At 43.3% G+C, this 14,816-nt stretch overlaps 1 protein-coding gene across 4 annotated transcripts in view; it reads left to right on the top strand.

Moving 5' to 3' along the window:
* Positions 1-12,339: 12,339 nt before the first annotated feature.
* Positions 12,340-14,816, top strand: part of LOC128693486 (putative leucine-rich repeat-containing protein DDB_G0290503) — an 89,212-nt gene continuing 86,735 nt past the window's right edge. For 2 of the 4 annotated variants that reach the window (XM_070097381.1, XM_070097378.1), the window contains exon 1: positions 12,340-12,512. The gene's annotated coding sequence lies outside the window, so the exon portion shown is untranslated. Of the gene's footprint in view, positions 12,513-12,547; positions 12,749-14,146; positions 14,220-14,816 lie in introns of those variants that run through there. The other 2 variants (XM_070097379.1, XM_070097380.1) reach the window with 2 other exon arrangements.

The raw sequence follows: 14,816 nt of genomic DNA, 5'->3' as shown, positions 1-14,816 counted from the left end.
GGGCTTCGGGAGAGAGAGGAAAGGACACACTGAAAGACGGCAGGAAGAAAGAAAGGAGATTGAGAAAATCATCACGGAAATAGGGGGAGAAGACATGGACGAGATTGTAAATTTTCAGAGAATAGGGGGTACTTGAAGGGAAGAAACCGACCGATCAAGCTGATTCTCAGGACAGAAACAGTGCGGAACAGGATCCTCCAAGAGAAACCACGGTTGAAAAGCTCGGAAGAGTACAAGAAGGTGTTCCTAGACAGAGACAGAACACAAACAGAGAGACACCAGCTGAGGGAGAGGACAAAAAACTGAAAGGAGCTAGGAAAGGAGACAAGGATGGAACCAGCAGAGGTCAGTCAGAGCAGAACAGAGCAGCAAGGGCAAGCACACACACAACTATCCTCAGAGCCCCACAACCTATCACACCATCCCAACACACAATACAATCCATACCCACAGCTTCCACCCAACCCCCAACCATAGAATCCCACAGTATGCTACCAGGTCTCCCACCCCCATAGGCAACCCCAAACCACAGTGTTGGAAAGGAAATGAAGGTATGGTACACAAACGCTGATGGAATAACAAGCAAGTGGGAGGAGTGGCACGAAAGAGTCAAAAAGGCATCACCAGACATCATAGCGATCACAGAAACCAAGCTTATAGGTATGATAACAGATGGCATCTTTCCAATGGGATACCAGATCCTGAGGAAAGACAGAAGGAACAGGGGGGGTGAAGGAGTGGCATTGCTGATCAAACACCGATAGAATTTTGATGAGCTGGAGAGAGGAGACAGCGGAGAAGAAAGTGATTGCATAGCGGGGATGCTTCACTCTGGAGGTCCCAAGGTGATAATTGCAGTGATGTATAACCCACCACAGAACAGCAGGAGGCCAAGGCAAGAGTATGACGAGAGCAATAGAGCAATGGTTGACACACTGGCTGCAGTGGCCAGAAGAGCTCATGTATGCAGGGCAAAGCTCCTGATCATCGGCGACTTTAACCACAAGGAGATCGATTGGGAGAACTTGGAGCCACAAGGGGGCCAAGATACATGGAGGGCTAAGATGATGGAGGTGGTACTGGAAAACTTCATGTACCAACATGTAAGGGACACTACAAGAGAGAGAGGAGAGGATGAACCAGCAAGACTGGACTTAGTATTCACCTTGAGTAGTGCAGATATTGAGGACATCACATATGAAAGACCCCTTGGGGCCAGCAATCATGTGGTTTTGAGCTTCGAATACACAGTAGAGCTACAAGTGGAGAGGGAAGCAGGAAGGCCAGGACAAATGAAACCAAACTACAGGAAAGGGGACTACACAGGAATGAGGAACTTCCTGAATAAGGTTCAGTGGGACAGAGAACTGGCAGGGAAGCCAGTTAATGAGATGATGGAATATGTAGCAACAATGTGCAAGGAGGCTGAGGAGAGGTTTGTACCCAAGGGTAACAGGAATAACGAAAAAGCCAGGATGAGCCCATGGTTCACCCAAAGATGCAAGGAGGCAAAAACCAAGTGTGCTAGGGAATGGAAGAAATATAGAAGGCAAAGGACCCAGGAGAATAAGGAGAGCAGTCGTAGAGCCAGAAACAAATATGCACAGATAAGAAGGGAGGTCCAACATCAATATGAAAACGACATAGCAGCAAAAGCCAAATCTGACCCGAAGCTGTTATACAGCCACATCAGGAAGAAAACAACAGTCAAGGACCAGGTAATCAGGCTAAGGAAGGAAGGAGAAGAGACAACAAGAAATGACAGTGAAGTATGTGAGGAACTCAACAAGAGATTCAAAGAAGTGTTCACAGAGGAGACAGAAGGGGCTCCAGAAAGACTGAGAGGTGGGGTACACCACCATGTGCTGGACACAGTACACACAACCGAGGAAGAAGTGAAGAGGCTTCTGAGTGAGCTAGATACTTCAAAGGCAATGGGGCCAGATAACATCTCTTCATGGGTTCTGAGAGAGGGAGCAGAGGCACTATGTGCACCCCTAACAACAATATTCAATACATCTATCGAAACAGGGTGATTGCCTGAGGCATGGAAGACAGCAAATGTGGTCCCAATCTTTAAAAAAGGAGACAGACATGAAGCACTAAACTACAGAGCAGTGTCACTGACATGTATAGCATGCAAAGTCATGGAAAAGATTGTCAGGAGAAGAGTGGTGGAACACCTAGAAAGGAATGATCTCATCAACAGCAGCCAACATGGTTTCAGGGACGGGAAATCCTGTGTCACAAACCTACTGGAGTTCTATGACATGGTGACAGCAGTGAGACAAAAGAGAGAGGGGTGGGTGGATTGCATTTTCTTGGACTGCAAGAAGGCGTTTGACACAGTACCACACAAGAGATTAGTGAAAAACTGGAGGACCAAGCAGGGATAACAGGAAAGGCACTGCAATGGAGCAGGGAATACTTGTCAGGAAGACAGCAGCGAGTAATGGTACATGGCGAGGTGTCAGAATGGGCACCTGTGACCAGCGGGGTCCCACAAGGGTCAGTCCTAGGACCAGTGCTGTTTCTGGTATTTGTGAACGACATGACGGAAGGAATAAACTCCAAGATGTCCCTCTTTGCAGATGACGTGAAGTTGATGAGAAGAATTCATTCGATCGAAGACCAGGCAGAAATACAAAGGGATCTGGACAGGCTGCAGACCTGGTCCAGCAATTGGCTCCTGGAGTTCAATCCCACCAAGTGCAAAGTCATGAGGATTGGGGAAGGGCAAAGAAGACCACAGACAGAGTACAGTCTAGGGGGCCAGAGACTACAAACACCACTCAAGGAGAAAGATCTTGGGGTGAGTATAACACCAGGCACATCTCCTGAAGTGCACATCAACCAAATAACTGCTGCAGCATATGGGGGCCTGGCAAACCTCAGAACAGCATTCCGACATCTTAATAAGGAATCATTCAGGACCCTGTACACCGTGTACGTTAGGCCCATATTGGAGTATGTGGCACCAGTTTGGAACCCACACCTAGCCAAGCATGTAAGGAAACTAGAGAAAGTGCAAAGGTTTGCAACAAGACTAGTCCCAGAGTTAAGAGGTATGTCCTATGAGGAGAGGTTAAGGGAAATCAACCTGACGACACTGGAGGACAGGAGAGATAGGGGGGACATGATAACGACTTACAAAATACTGAGAGGAATTGACAAGGTGGACAAAGACAGGATGTTCCAGAGACTGGACACAACAACACGGGGACACAGTTGGAAGCTGAAGATGCAGATGAATCACAGGGATGTTAGGAAGTATTTCTTCAGCCACAGAGTAGTCAGGAAGTGGAATAGTTTGGGAAGCGATGTAGTGGAGGCAGGATCCATACATAGCTGTAAGCAGAGGTACGATAAAGCTCATGTTCAGGGAGAGTGACCTAGTAGCGACCAGCGAAGAGGCGAGGCCAGGAGCTTGGACTCGACCCCTGCAACCTCAACTAGGTGAGTACACGTTTACACTCACACGTTCCCACATATACATTCTCACACATACACTCCCCTTCCCCCGCCAATCTCCCACTCTTTCCCCTGATCCCCCCCTCTTTCTCTCACCCTCCTTCTCCCCCACCTCTCCCTCTTTCCCCCTCCCCCTCTCCCATTCTCCTCCTTTGCTTCTCCCTCCTCCTCACTCCCCACATATTCTCTCAATCCCCCTCCCCACCCCTCTCCCATTTAGCCACTGTCTACAGCGTCCTCCCCTACCTCCCCTGCCTTTCCCCCACGCTCGGACAAACACACCACAAAACAAACACACAGAATTACATAAGTTTTTCATTCTAAGGCAACCAAAACAAAAAAAAAAAATAGGTTGCCAGAGAGCAGGAAGGAAAACCAAGGGACAGGAGAATGAATCTGCAAAGGAAGATTGGGCAACAGAGCTCATGAAAAGGGAACATGAATGGGGAAAGAAACTAGAAGAACTTAGCATGAGAATGGAAGAGAGGATAGATGTGGAAAGCAAGAAGTGGGAGAGGCTAGGATACACAGATTAGAAGAGGAACTGAAAAATCTGAAACAGCCTAAAGAACTAAAGAACAATTTGGGAATGACATCTGAGACCGCTACCTCAGTCACAAACAAGGGAACTGTAGGGAATGAAGGAGTGAAACTGCATATAGAAGCCCTATCAGAGGGGACTGTAGTAAATGAAAGAGATAAGCTATATGTGGAGGCCCTAACAGACCACAGCAGAGCCCAGGAAAAGCTGAGAAGGGAAAATGACAGGCCACTGAGCCCAAGTCAGTACTCAGTGGTCAGTCGTCACGTGAGGTCACAGACCCTGAGCTGCTTTGGGGATTAGTGTGGACGGTTACAAAGCATGGCTTGCTTCTGCAGTGTTTTAAAAATTGAGGTTGGAGAGTTGAAGGAGGAGGTCTTGCTTCTCCAGGAGGAGATTAGGAGGCTGAAGGTCCACCTCAATGGGTCTGGGAGAGAGTGTGAGGTGGCTGGAGTTGTGGGGAATGAGGCTTCTAGCAGCGAGGTGCAGTCTGTCTCTCGCTGTGGGGAGGCTGTAGTTGGGGAGGCAGCAACGGCTACCAGCAGTGAGGAGCAGCCCAGCACCTGCTACAAGTGGCGAGTAGTTCACAGTAATGGAAGGCGCATCAGAGTAAGGAAAGTTAAGAGTGAAGATCTGAAGGTAGGAAATCGCTTCTCTGTTCTTCAGGATGAATGTACTTCAGTGGCCAGTGAAGGTAAGGGTACTACTGCCCCTGCTAATGGAGGTAAGCGCATTCTTGTGGTTGGTGACTCTCAGGTAAGATACATTGACCGTGCTTTTTGTAATAGGAATAAGAAGATGAGAGATAGAGTGTGCTTCCCTGGAGCTGGTGTTGGGGACATTGTCAACAGGCTGGATAATATCATGTCAGGTAATGGGAGCAAGCCCATTATCTGTCTCAGTGCTGGTGGAAATGATATTGGGAAGGGTAGGAGAGAAGAGCTGCTAGATAAGTACAGGTCAGCTATAGATTTCATTAAGTCTAAGGGAGGGATCCCAATCATATGTAGCATCTTGCCTAGAAGGGGAGTAGGAAATGAATGGTTGTCTAGGGCAATTGGTGTAAATTGCTGGCTAGACAGATACTGCAAGGAACTTGCAATCCCATTCATTGACAACTGGAACAACTTTTATGGCAAACATGATATGTATGCAAGGGATGGGGTACATCTCTCTGGGGCTGGGGTGGTAGCACTTGCAGACTCGATTGAGAAGGCCATTGGTGAAATGCCTATGATTTTAAACTGATGGAAGATAGAGGTATGGGTGTGTGTGGGAAACAAGCAGGTTGCAACACTTGGGTTGGAAACAGTAAATGTATAAAAGGCATTCAGCATGAAGTTATAAATAAAGACAATAGATCAGGTCAGCAAACAAAGGGGGACAGCAGAGGGCAGCAAGGGACTAGCTCCCTTAAGGTTTACTATACTAATAGCAGGAGTGTAAGAAATAAGATAGATGAGCTAAGATTAATTGCAAGTGCAGGAAACATAGATATTATTGCTATAACAGAGACCTGGCTCAATCTGAAAGATAGAGAGATGCCCTCTGACTGTCACATACAAGGCTATAAATTATTCCACACTGACAGGGTCAACAGGAAAGGTGGTGGAGTAGCGATGTATGTCAGAGACAATTTAAATTGTTGTGTTAGACAAGATATTAAATTAGAAGCGTCAGCCGCTGAATCTGTTTGGTTACAGCTTCTCGAGGGCCGAGAAAAACTAATTTTGGGTGTGATTTACAGGGCCCCAAATCTTGATAGGGAGTGCAGTAAACTTCTATGGGACGAAATTCGTAAGGCATCTACATACGAAAATGTTGTGCTAATGGGAGATTTCAACTATAGACAGATTGACTGGAGCAATTTGACAGGAAATTTAGAGTCAGGTGACTTTCTTGATACGATCCAGGATTGTTTTTTAAAACAGTTTGTGACAGAGCCAACTAGGGGAAATAACCTCCTTGACTTGGTTCTTGCCAGTAGGGAAACACTAATTAATAATCTTGAGGTTAATGATGAGCTTGGGGAAAGTGATCACAAATCACTCAGTTTTAATATATCATGGAATTCCCCTAATAATGGCAATCAAGTCTCCGTCCCTGACTTTCGCTTGGCTGATTTCATAGGACTGAAAAATTACTTAGGTGGGCTGAACTGGAATGACCTGACTAAGGGTCAGGTAGGTGGTGATGGTTGCCGATATGATGCTTTCCAGGGCATAGTTCTAGCTGCTCAGTCAAATTATGTTCCAAATAGGGAAATCAGATCAAACAAAAATGATCCTAAATGGATGAACAATAGATTAAAATATCTGATTGGTCAAAAGAGAGGCATATATAGGCAAATCAAAAGAGGAGAGGGGCAATTGAGAAATCGATATATTCAGTTAAAGAGAGAAATAAAAAAGGGAATTAGAAAAGCAAAAAGAGATTATGAGGTTAAAGTTGCAAGAGAATCGAAGACTAACCCAAAAGGATTCTTTCAGGTATACAGAAGTAAGATCAGGGACAAGATAGGCCCACTCAAAAGTTCCTCGGGTCAGCTCACTGACAGTGATAAGGAAATGTGTAGAATTTTTAACACATACTTCCTCTCAGTTTTTACACAGGAGGATACCAGCGATATTCCAGTAATGATAAATTATGTAGAACAGGACGATAATAAACTGTGCACTATTAGGGTCACAAGTGACATGGTCCTTAGGCAAATAGATAAATTAAAACCTAACAAATCCCCAGGCCCTGATGAACTGTATGCAAGGGTTCTAAAGGAATGTAAAGAGGTGCTTAGCACACCTTTGGCTAATCTTTTCAACATATCACTACAAACTGGCATGGTGCCAGATAAGTGGAAAATGGCAAATGTGATACCTATTTTCAAAACAGGTGACAGGTCCTTAGCTTCGAACTATAGACCAATAAGCCTAACCTCCATAGTGGGAAAATTTATGGAATCAATAATTGCCGAGGCAGTTCGTAGCCACCTTGAAAAGCATAAATTAATCAACGAATCTCAGCATGGTTTTACAAAGGGGCGTTCCTGCCTTACGAATTTATTAACTTTTTTCACTAAGGTATTTGAGGAGGTAGATCATGGTAATGAATATGATATTGTGTATATGGACTTCAGTAAGGCTTTTGACAGGGTCCCACATCAGAGACTATTGAGGAAAATTAAAGCACATGGAATAGGAGGAGAAATTTTTTCCTGGATAGAGGCATGGTTGACAAATAGGCAGCAGAGAGTTTGCATAAATGGGGAGAAATCAGAGTGGGGAAGTGTCACGAGCGGTGTTCCACAGGGGTCAGTGTTGGGCCCCCTGCTGTTCACAATCTACATAAACGACATAGATGAGGGCATAAAGAGCGACATCGGCAAGTTTGCCGATGACACCAAAATAGGCCGTCGAATTCATTCTGACGAGGACATTCGAGCACTCCAGGAAGATTTGAATAGACTGATGCAGTGGTCGGAGAAGTGGCAGATGCAGTTTAATATAGACAAATGCAAAGTTCTAAATGTTGGACAGGACAATAACCATGCCACATATAAACTAAATAATGTAGATCTTAATATTACGGATTGCGAAAAAGATTTAGGAGTTCTGGTTAGCAGTGATCTGAAACCAAGACAACAGTGCATAAGTGTTCGCAATAAAGCTAATAGAATCCTTGGCTTCATATCAAGAAGCATAAATAATAGGAGTCCTCAGGTTGTTCTTCAACTCTATACATCCTTGGTTAGGCCTCATTTAGATTATGCTGCACAGTTTTGGTCACCTTATTACAGAATGGATATAAATTCTCTGGAAAATGTACAAAGGAGGATGACAAAGTTGATCCCATGTATCAGAAACCTTCCCTATGAGGATAGACTAAGGGCCCTGAATCTGCACTCTCTAGAAAGACGTAGAATTAGGGGGGATATGATTGAGGTGTATAAATGGAAGACAGGAATAAATAAAGGGGATGTAAATAGTGTGCTGAAAATATCTAGCCTAGACAGGACTCGCAGCAATGGTTTTAAGTTGGAAAAATTCAGATTCAGGAAGGATATAGGAAAGTACTGGTTTGGTAATAGAGTTGTGGATGAGTGGAACAAACTCCCAAGTACAGTTATAGAGGCCAGAACGTTGTGTAGCTTTAAAAATAGGTTGGATAAATACATGAGTGGATGTGGGTGGGTGTGAGTTAGACCTGATAGCTTGTGCTACCAGGTCGGTTGCCGTGTTCCTCCCTTAAGTCAATGTGACCTGACCTGACTAGGTTGGGTGCATTGGCTTAAGCCGGTAGGAGACTTGGACCTGCCTCGCATGGGCCAGTAGGCCTTCTGCAGTGTTCCTTCGTTCTTATGTTCAAGTACAATAGATAGTGAAACTGAAGAAAGGAAAGCAGCAATGGAGGAAATTAAATTGAATTAATGGATACATAAGGATATGCTGTGGGAGAACGAAAGGGAGAGGTCAGTCTTTGTTTATGGGCTCTAGGAAGTTGAAGGGGAAACTTACAAAGCAAGAAAAGAAGGGGAAAAAATGCAATCAAAAGCATCATAAAAGCAATAGGAGAAGATGACATGACCCAGCTGGCAAATTTTCGGAGAATAGGGGGTTAGCAAGAAGAAGAACCCGACCAGTGAAAGTGACTTTCAAGGCAGAATCGACTTGGAACAGGATCCTGCAGGAGAAAGCAAGACTTAGGGACATGCCAGCATACCGGAAGGTGTATCTCGACCACAACAGAACACATGAAGAAAGGCAGAAACTGAGAGAGATGGTACAAAGGTGAAAGGAGGTTAGGTTAGGTAAGGTTCGTCAGGAAACAGGACAAATGTTTCCTGACGCGGGTCTTAGTCAGATGATGACCCGCCTTTGGAGCTTTTGGTCATCTGACCGAGGCCTTCTGCTGGCTTACCGGTCCACCCCTTTAAAAATTATGGTTATTTATAACCAATCTTATAGGTGAAAGGAGGAAAGAGAAAAGATGGAGATGGACAGGAGAACCCAGACTCAGGAGGAAGATCAAATACAGCCTCCCTCGCAACTACCTACAGAAGCCCCCCAACCAGGACAACCCCAGTGCAACCAAACATTCTAACCCAAAACACACATGCCATATCCAATGCCCCCACCCACCTCATTACAAACTCCACCCCCATAGCAACCATCCATAGTTCCTTATCAGGTCTCCCACTTCCCCAACCCCAATGTACCCCCCAGACCACAGTTTTAGAAAAGAAGTTGAAGGTGTGGTATACAAATGCAGGTGGAATAACAAATAAGTGTGAGGAGTAGCATGAAAGAATCAAGGAGACATCCCCAGACATAATAGCACTCACAGAAACAAAACTCACCAGGAAAACAGATGCAGTATTTCCACCTGGATATCAAATCCTTAGGAAAGACAGAGGGAGGAGAGGAGGAGGGGGAGGAGTTGCACTGCTCATTAAAAACTAGTGGGGATTTGAGAAAATGGAAGGAATGAATGGCATGGGTGAAAGGGACTACTTAGTAGGAACAATCCAGTCTGAGGGCCATAAGGTGGTAATTACAGTAATGTACAACCCGCCACAGAACTGCAGGAGGCCAAGAGAAGAATATAACGAGAGCAACAGAGCAATGGTCAACACACTAGCCGAGGTGGCCAGAAGAGCTCACATGGGGGGAGCAAAGTTACTAGTTATGGGTGATTTCAGTCACAAGGAGATTGACTGGGAAAACCTGGAGCCCCATGGGGGTCCCAAAACATGGAGAGCCAAGATGATGGATGTGGTGCTGGAAAACCTCATGCATCAACATGTTAGAGACACTACCAGAGAAAGAGGTGAGGATGATCCAGCAAGACTGGACCTTGCATTCACCTTGAGTAGTTCGGACATCGAGGATATCATGTATGAAAGGCCCCTTGGAGCTAGTGATCATGTGGTTCTGTGCTTTGACTACATAGTTGAGCTGCAAGTGAAGAGAGTAGCAGGAATAGTATGGGAGAAACCAAACTACAAAAGGGGGAACTACTCAGGCATAAAGAGCTTCCTGCAAGACGTTCAGTGGGAGAGAGAACTGACAGGAAAACTAGTACAAGAAATGATGGACTACGTGACAACAAAATGCAAGGAGGCAGAGGAGAGGTTTGTTCCCAAGGGAAACAGAAATAATGGGAAGACCAGAACGAGTCCTTGGTTCACCCAAAGGTGTAGGGAGGCAAAAACTAGTGTACTAAAGAATGGAAAAGGTACAGAAGACAAAGGACTCAGGAAAATAAAGAGATTAGCCAGAGAGCCAGAAACGAATATGCACAGATAAGAAGGGAGGCTCAACGACAATATGAAAATGACATAGCATCGAAAGTCAAGTCTGACCCGAATCTGTTGTATAGCCACATCAGGAGGAAAACAACAGTCAAGCACCAGGTAAGCAGACTGAGGAAGGATGATGGGGAGCTCACAAGAAACGACCAAGAGGTATGTGAGGAGCTCAACACGAGATTTGAAGAAGTATTTACAGTGGAAACCAGTAGGACTCCAGGAAATCAGAACAGGGAGGTACACCAACAAGTTCTGGATGAGGTACACATAACCAAAGGGAGGCGAAGAAGCTGCTATGTGAACTTGACACCTCAAAGGCGGTGGGACCAGACATCTCTCTGTGGGTCCTTAGAGAGGGAGCAGAGATGCTGTGTGTGCCACTAACAAAGATCTTCAACACATCCATTGCAACTGGGCAACTCCCTGAGGTATGGAAGATGGCAAATGTAGTCCCAAGTTTTAAAAAAGGGGACAGACATGAGGCATTAAACTACAGACCTGTGTCACTAACGTGTATAGTATGTAAAGTCAAGAAGATCATCAGGAGGAGAGTGGTGGAGCACCTGGAAAGAAACAAGTGTATAATCGACAACCAGCACGGTTTCAGAGAAGGAAAATCCTGTGTCACAAACCTACTGGAGTTTTATGACAAGGTGACAGAAGTAAGACAAGAGAGAGAGGGGTGGATAGACCGCATTTTCTTGGATTGCAAGAAGGCCTTCGACACAGTTCCTCACAAGAGGTTACTGCAAAAGCTAGAGGATCAGGCACACATAACAGGAAAGGCACTGCAATGGATCAGAGAATATCTGACAGGGAGGCAACAACGAGTCATGGTACGTGACGAGGTGTCAAAGTGGGCGCCTGTGACAAGCGGTGTTCCACAGGGGTCAGTCCTAGGACCTGTGCTGTTTTTGGTATATGTGAATGACATAACGGAAGGGATAGACTCAGAAGTGTCCTTGTTTGCAGATGATGTGAAGTTAATGAGGAGAATCAAATCTGATCAATACTTGCTGCCCAAAGGACATTTATCCCATATAAGGAAATTAGATCGAATAGAAATGACCCCAAATGGATTAATAATAGGCTCAAATATCTTTTAGGTCAGAAGAAAGGAATTTATAGGCGTATCAAAAGAGGTGACGGTCTGTCAATATGACAGTTTTCTGAACACTATATATGCTGCTCAAAGAACGTTTATCCCGTATAAAGAAATTAGATCAAATAGAAATGACCCATAATGGATGAATAATATGCTGAAATATCTACTAGGGCATAAGAAAGGAATTTATAGGCGTATCAAAAGAGGTGAGGGTCATCTTATGAATCAGTATATTGATATTAAGAGGGACATTAAAAAGGGGATAAGAAAAGCTAAAAGGGACTATGAAATTAAAGTTGCTAGGGATTCTAAAACTAACCCAAAAAGTTTTTTCCAGGTATATAGAACAAAAGTTAGAGATAAGATAGGTCCCCTTAAAAATAACTGGGCATCTTACTGACAAAGAGAATGAAATGTGCTCGATTTTAAATAATTATTTTCTCTCGGTTTTTACACAGGAAGACACTAACACTATTCCAGTAATTAATTTTTATAGTGGGCTAGAAGAAGATAAATTATGTAACATCACAGTCACTAGTGAAATGGTTGTGAAGCAGATAGACAGACTGAAGCAAAATAAGTCGCCGGGTCCTGATGAAGTTTTTTCAAGGGTTCTTAAGGAATGCAAAATGGAACTCTGTGAACCATTAATTAATATTGGCAAATCGTTACTGTCAAATTACCGCCCAATAAGCCTGACCTCAATTGTAGGCAAATTACTAGAGTCAATTATAGCTGAGATTATAAGAAGCCACCGGCCTCTTATAATCTATCAATTTGTAACACCGGCCTCGGCGAAGTGCAGACATTGATGGACTAATTACATCATCTTCATTACACTATTACACCTGCTGCCTCTGTATTTGAGGCGAAACATTTCAACAATAAAGATACCCAACTGTTGCACGTATGTCTTAACCATCAACTTGTTATTTTATACCATTTTCATCAAAAAACGTCAGTTTGGTGACCCTGAATAACCCCATCGACGACAAGAGAGTGGGAGTTATTTATTTTATTGTAATTATATTCGTGGGGAGTCACCAAAGCCATTAAGACCATACATAACCTGGGGAATGGAAGACAATCAGGTACGACGAAGTTAAGACAACTGTAATGAATTAAACCTGAATAATGTGTCACCGGCATCGAGGTGCCTACCATCAAGCATTATTTACAGTTTGTCTGAACCGTTGTTTATAATTCTGATACAGTAACAATATTCAGTGATTATTCTATCTGTAGTATGTACTATAAACTTCCGGTGTGATGTTTTAAAAAAAAAATGACAGGTTGAAATTCTCTTGAGGAAGGTTCCTTGACACAGGTGAGGAACTCTGAAACAAGAAATTATAAGTAACCACAAATAAGCAAATTTATTATAACCTTAAGACTATTATTGTTATGAACATAAGAATTCTATTAGCTTTATTGCAGACTGCGCTATATGGCCCTTGTGGTTCAGCGCTTTTTTTTATTTATTGCAGACTGAATCACTGTCGTCTTAACTTTCTGATAGCCGGCAATCTTAAATTTTTATTTTTTTTCACATTGTCTGACTATGATCTGCATTATTTAGCTTATATGCCACAGTTATTTTCTTTTCATATGATTATGACCATATAATTGTCTGTGTTGAACTGCTTCTGCCACTTCTCTGACCACAGCATCAACCTGTCATAACCCTATAGGACCCCAATTGGAAATAAGTCACTTTGACTTTAAGATAAGATTTCGTTCAGATTTTTAACTATGAAGCGTTAGCCACCCAGGTTAACCCAAGAAAGGCAGTGCATCATTGAGGACTGTCTGTCTTATTTCCATTAGGGTCCTCAATCTTGTCCCCCAGGATGCAACCTACACCAGTCGACTAACACCCAGGTACCTACTTGTTGCTAAGTGAACAGGACAACGGGTGTAAAGAAACGCGTTGAAATGTATCTACCCTGCCAGAAATCGAACCCGGGCCCTCCGTGTGTGAAGCAAGAGCTTTGTACATTTACCTAAATAAACTTTATTACTAGTAAAGTCAGACATTGTGACTTGTATATTTCCTTTGTAGTGTAATCATTAACCCAGAGGGCTAGTAAATTAGGATAACTTATCAAAGCCACTGTCTTTAGACTGTGGCTTAGTTCCATTGGATCTGACTGCTCCCATTCCTTGGATCAAACCTAGTCGCCTCCCATTTCTTCAAAACCTGTATGACCCCTAAAGGGTTTTGTTTCCCACATAAAATTTTAGAATACATAATGTTTTTATTACTTGTGGGTCAAGCACCACTTGTGGTTTAGTGCTCCTTTTTGATTATAATAATAATGTGGGTCAAGCAGTAGCATCATTTGCTTACAACTGAAGGATCTGGATTTGAACATGGGTCAAGTGGACATGTGGGGCATGTTTTCTTACAGCTGTTGTCCCTGTTGACTTAGCATTAAGTAGGTGCTGTACGTATGTGTGCTGACTTGTGGGTCGCATCCTAGGGAAGAGGATTCAATGACCTTAGTCAAAATAAGAGAGTAATGGGCTTTCCCAGGTTATCCTGGGTTGCCTACCCTCCAGGTTAATAATCTTTGTAAAATCTTATTTTGACACTCTTATATACAGTACTTCCATCAAGGGAAGTTTCCTGATACTTGCGAGGGGCACCAGATCCAAGGGATTGGACTTGTTCTACCCTTCCTTGACTGCCTCCCATTTGTCAATTATTTTATGACCCTTACAGGTTTGATGTTTCGCCATAAATATACATAGAGTATGATGTCTTAAGTCATCAACTTTTCAAATCCAAAATATCGGTGAGTTATCCAGGTGGCAAGTTCTGTAACTTGTTAAAATATAACGCTGAGTAATCCAACAGTATAATTTACATCTAAGTTAGGTTAGTCTTGCTAATAACTTTACTATACTATATATATAAATGGGAGAAATTCTCCAGTAGAAAAATAGTGATTTTTGACTGATCGACAGTTTGGGAATGTCAATGAGATAACTGCTTTTTATATTATTGCATGCAAGCTTATTCATCATTTGATTCTTCCACTTTAAGGTTGTTTTTGAATACTTTTCTTTGCTCCAGTGCTACCTCCATAACAGTAACTTGTTGAAAGCATCAATCAGCTCTACTACAAAACATCTATTTATAGAGCCGATGAATATACATGCATGTATTTATAGCTGGTTCTGTCAAATTCAGGTTTCTGAACAATCATGCTTTTGGTGACCATATGACAAAACCACACAATTCAGCATCACATTGCCATCTAACTTTGAAGTTGTTAAATATGCTAATATTACCAGATGGAATTTGCATGTTCTGGCCATAACAGCATTGAGTAGGACAGTGTTTGTCCTCCTGTGAGATGCGACAGTGTGCTTGCTGATTCTTACTATTC

The sequence above is a fragment of the Cherax quadricarinatus genome, chromosome 57 (assembly GCF_038502225.1).
Source record: "Cherax quadricarinatus isolate ZL_2023a chromosome 57, ASM3850222v1, whole genome shotgun sequence".
In the NCBI taxonomy this organism is placed as follows: Eukaryota; Metazoa; Arthropoda; class Malacostraca; order Decapoda; family Parastacidae; genus Cherax; species Cherax quadricarinatus.
This window is presented reverse-complemented; position numbering and strand designations above follow the sequence as displayed.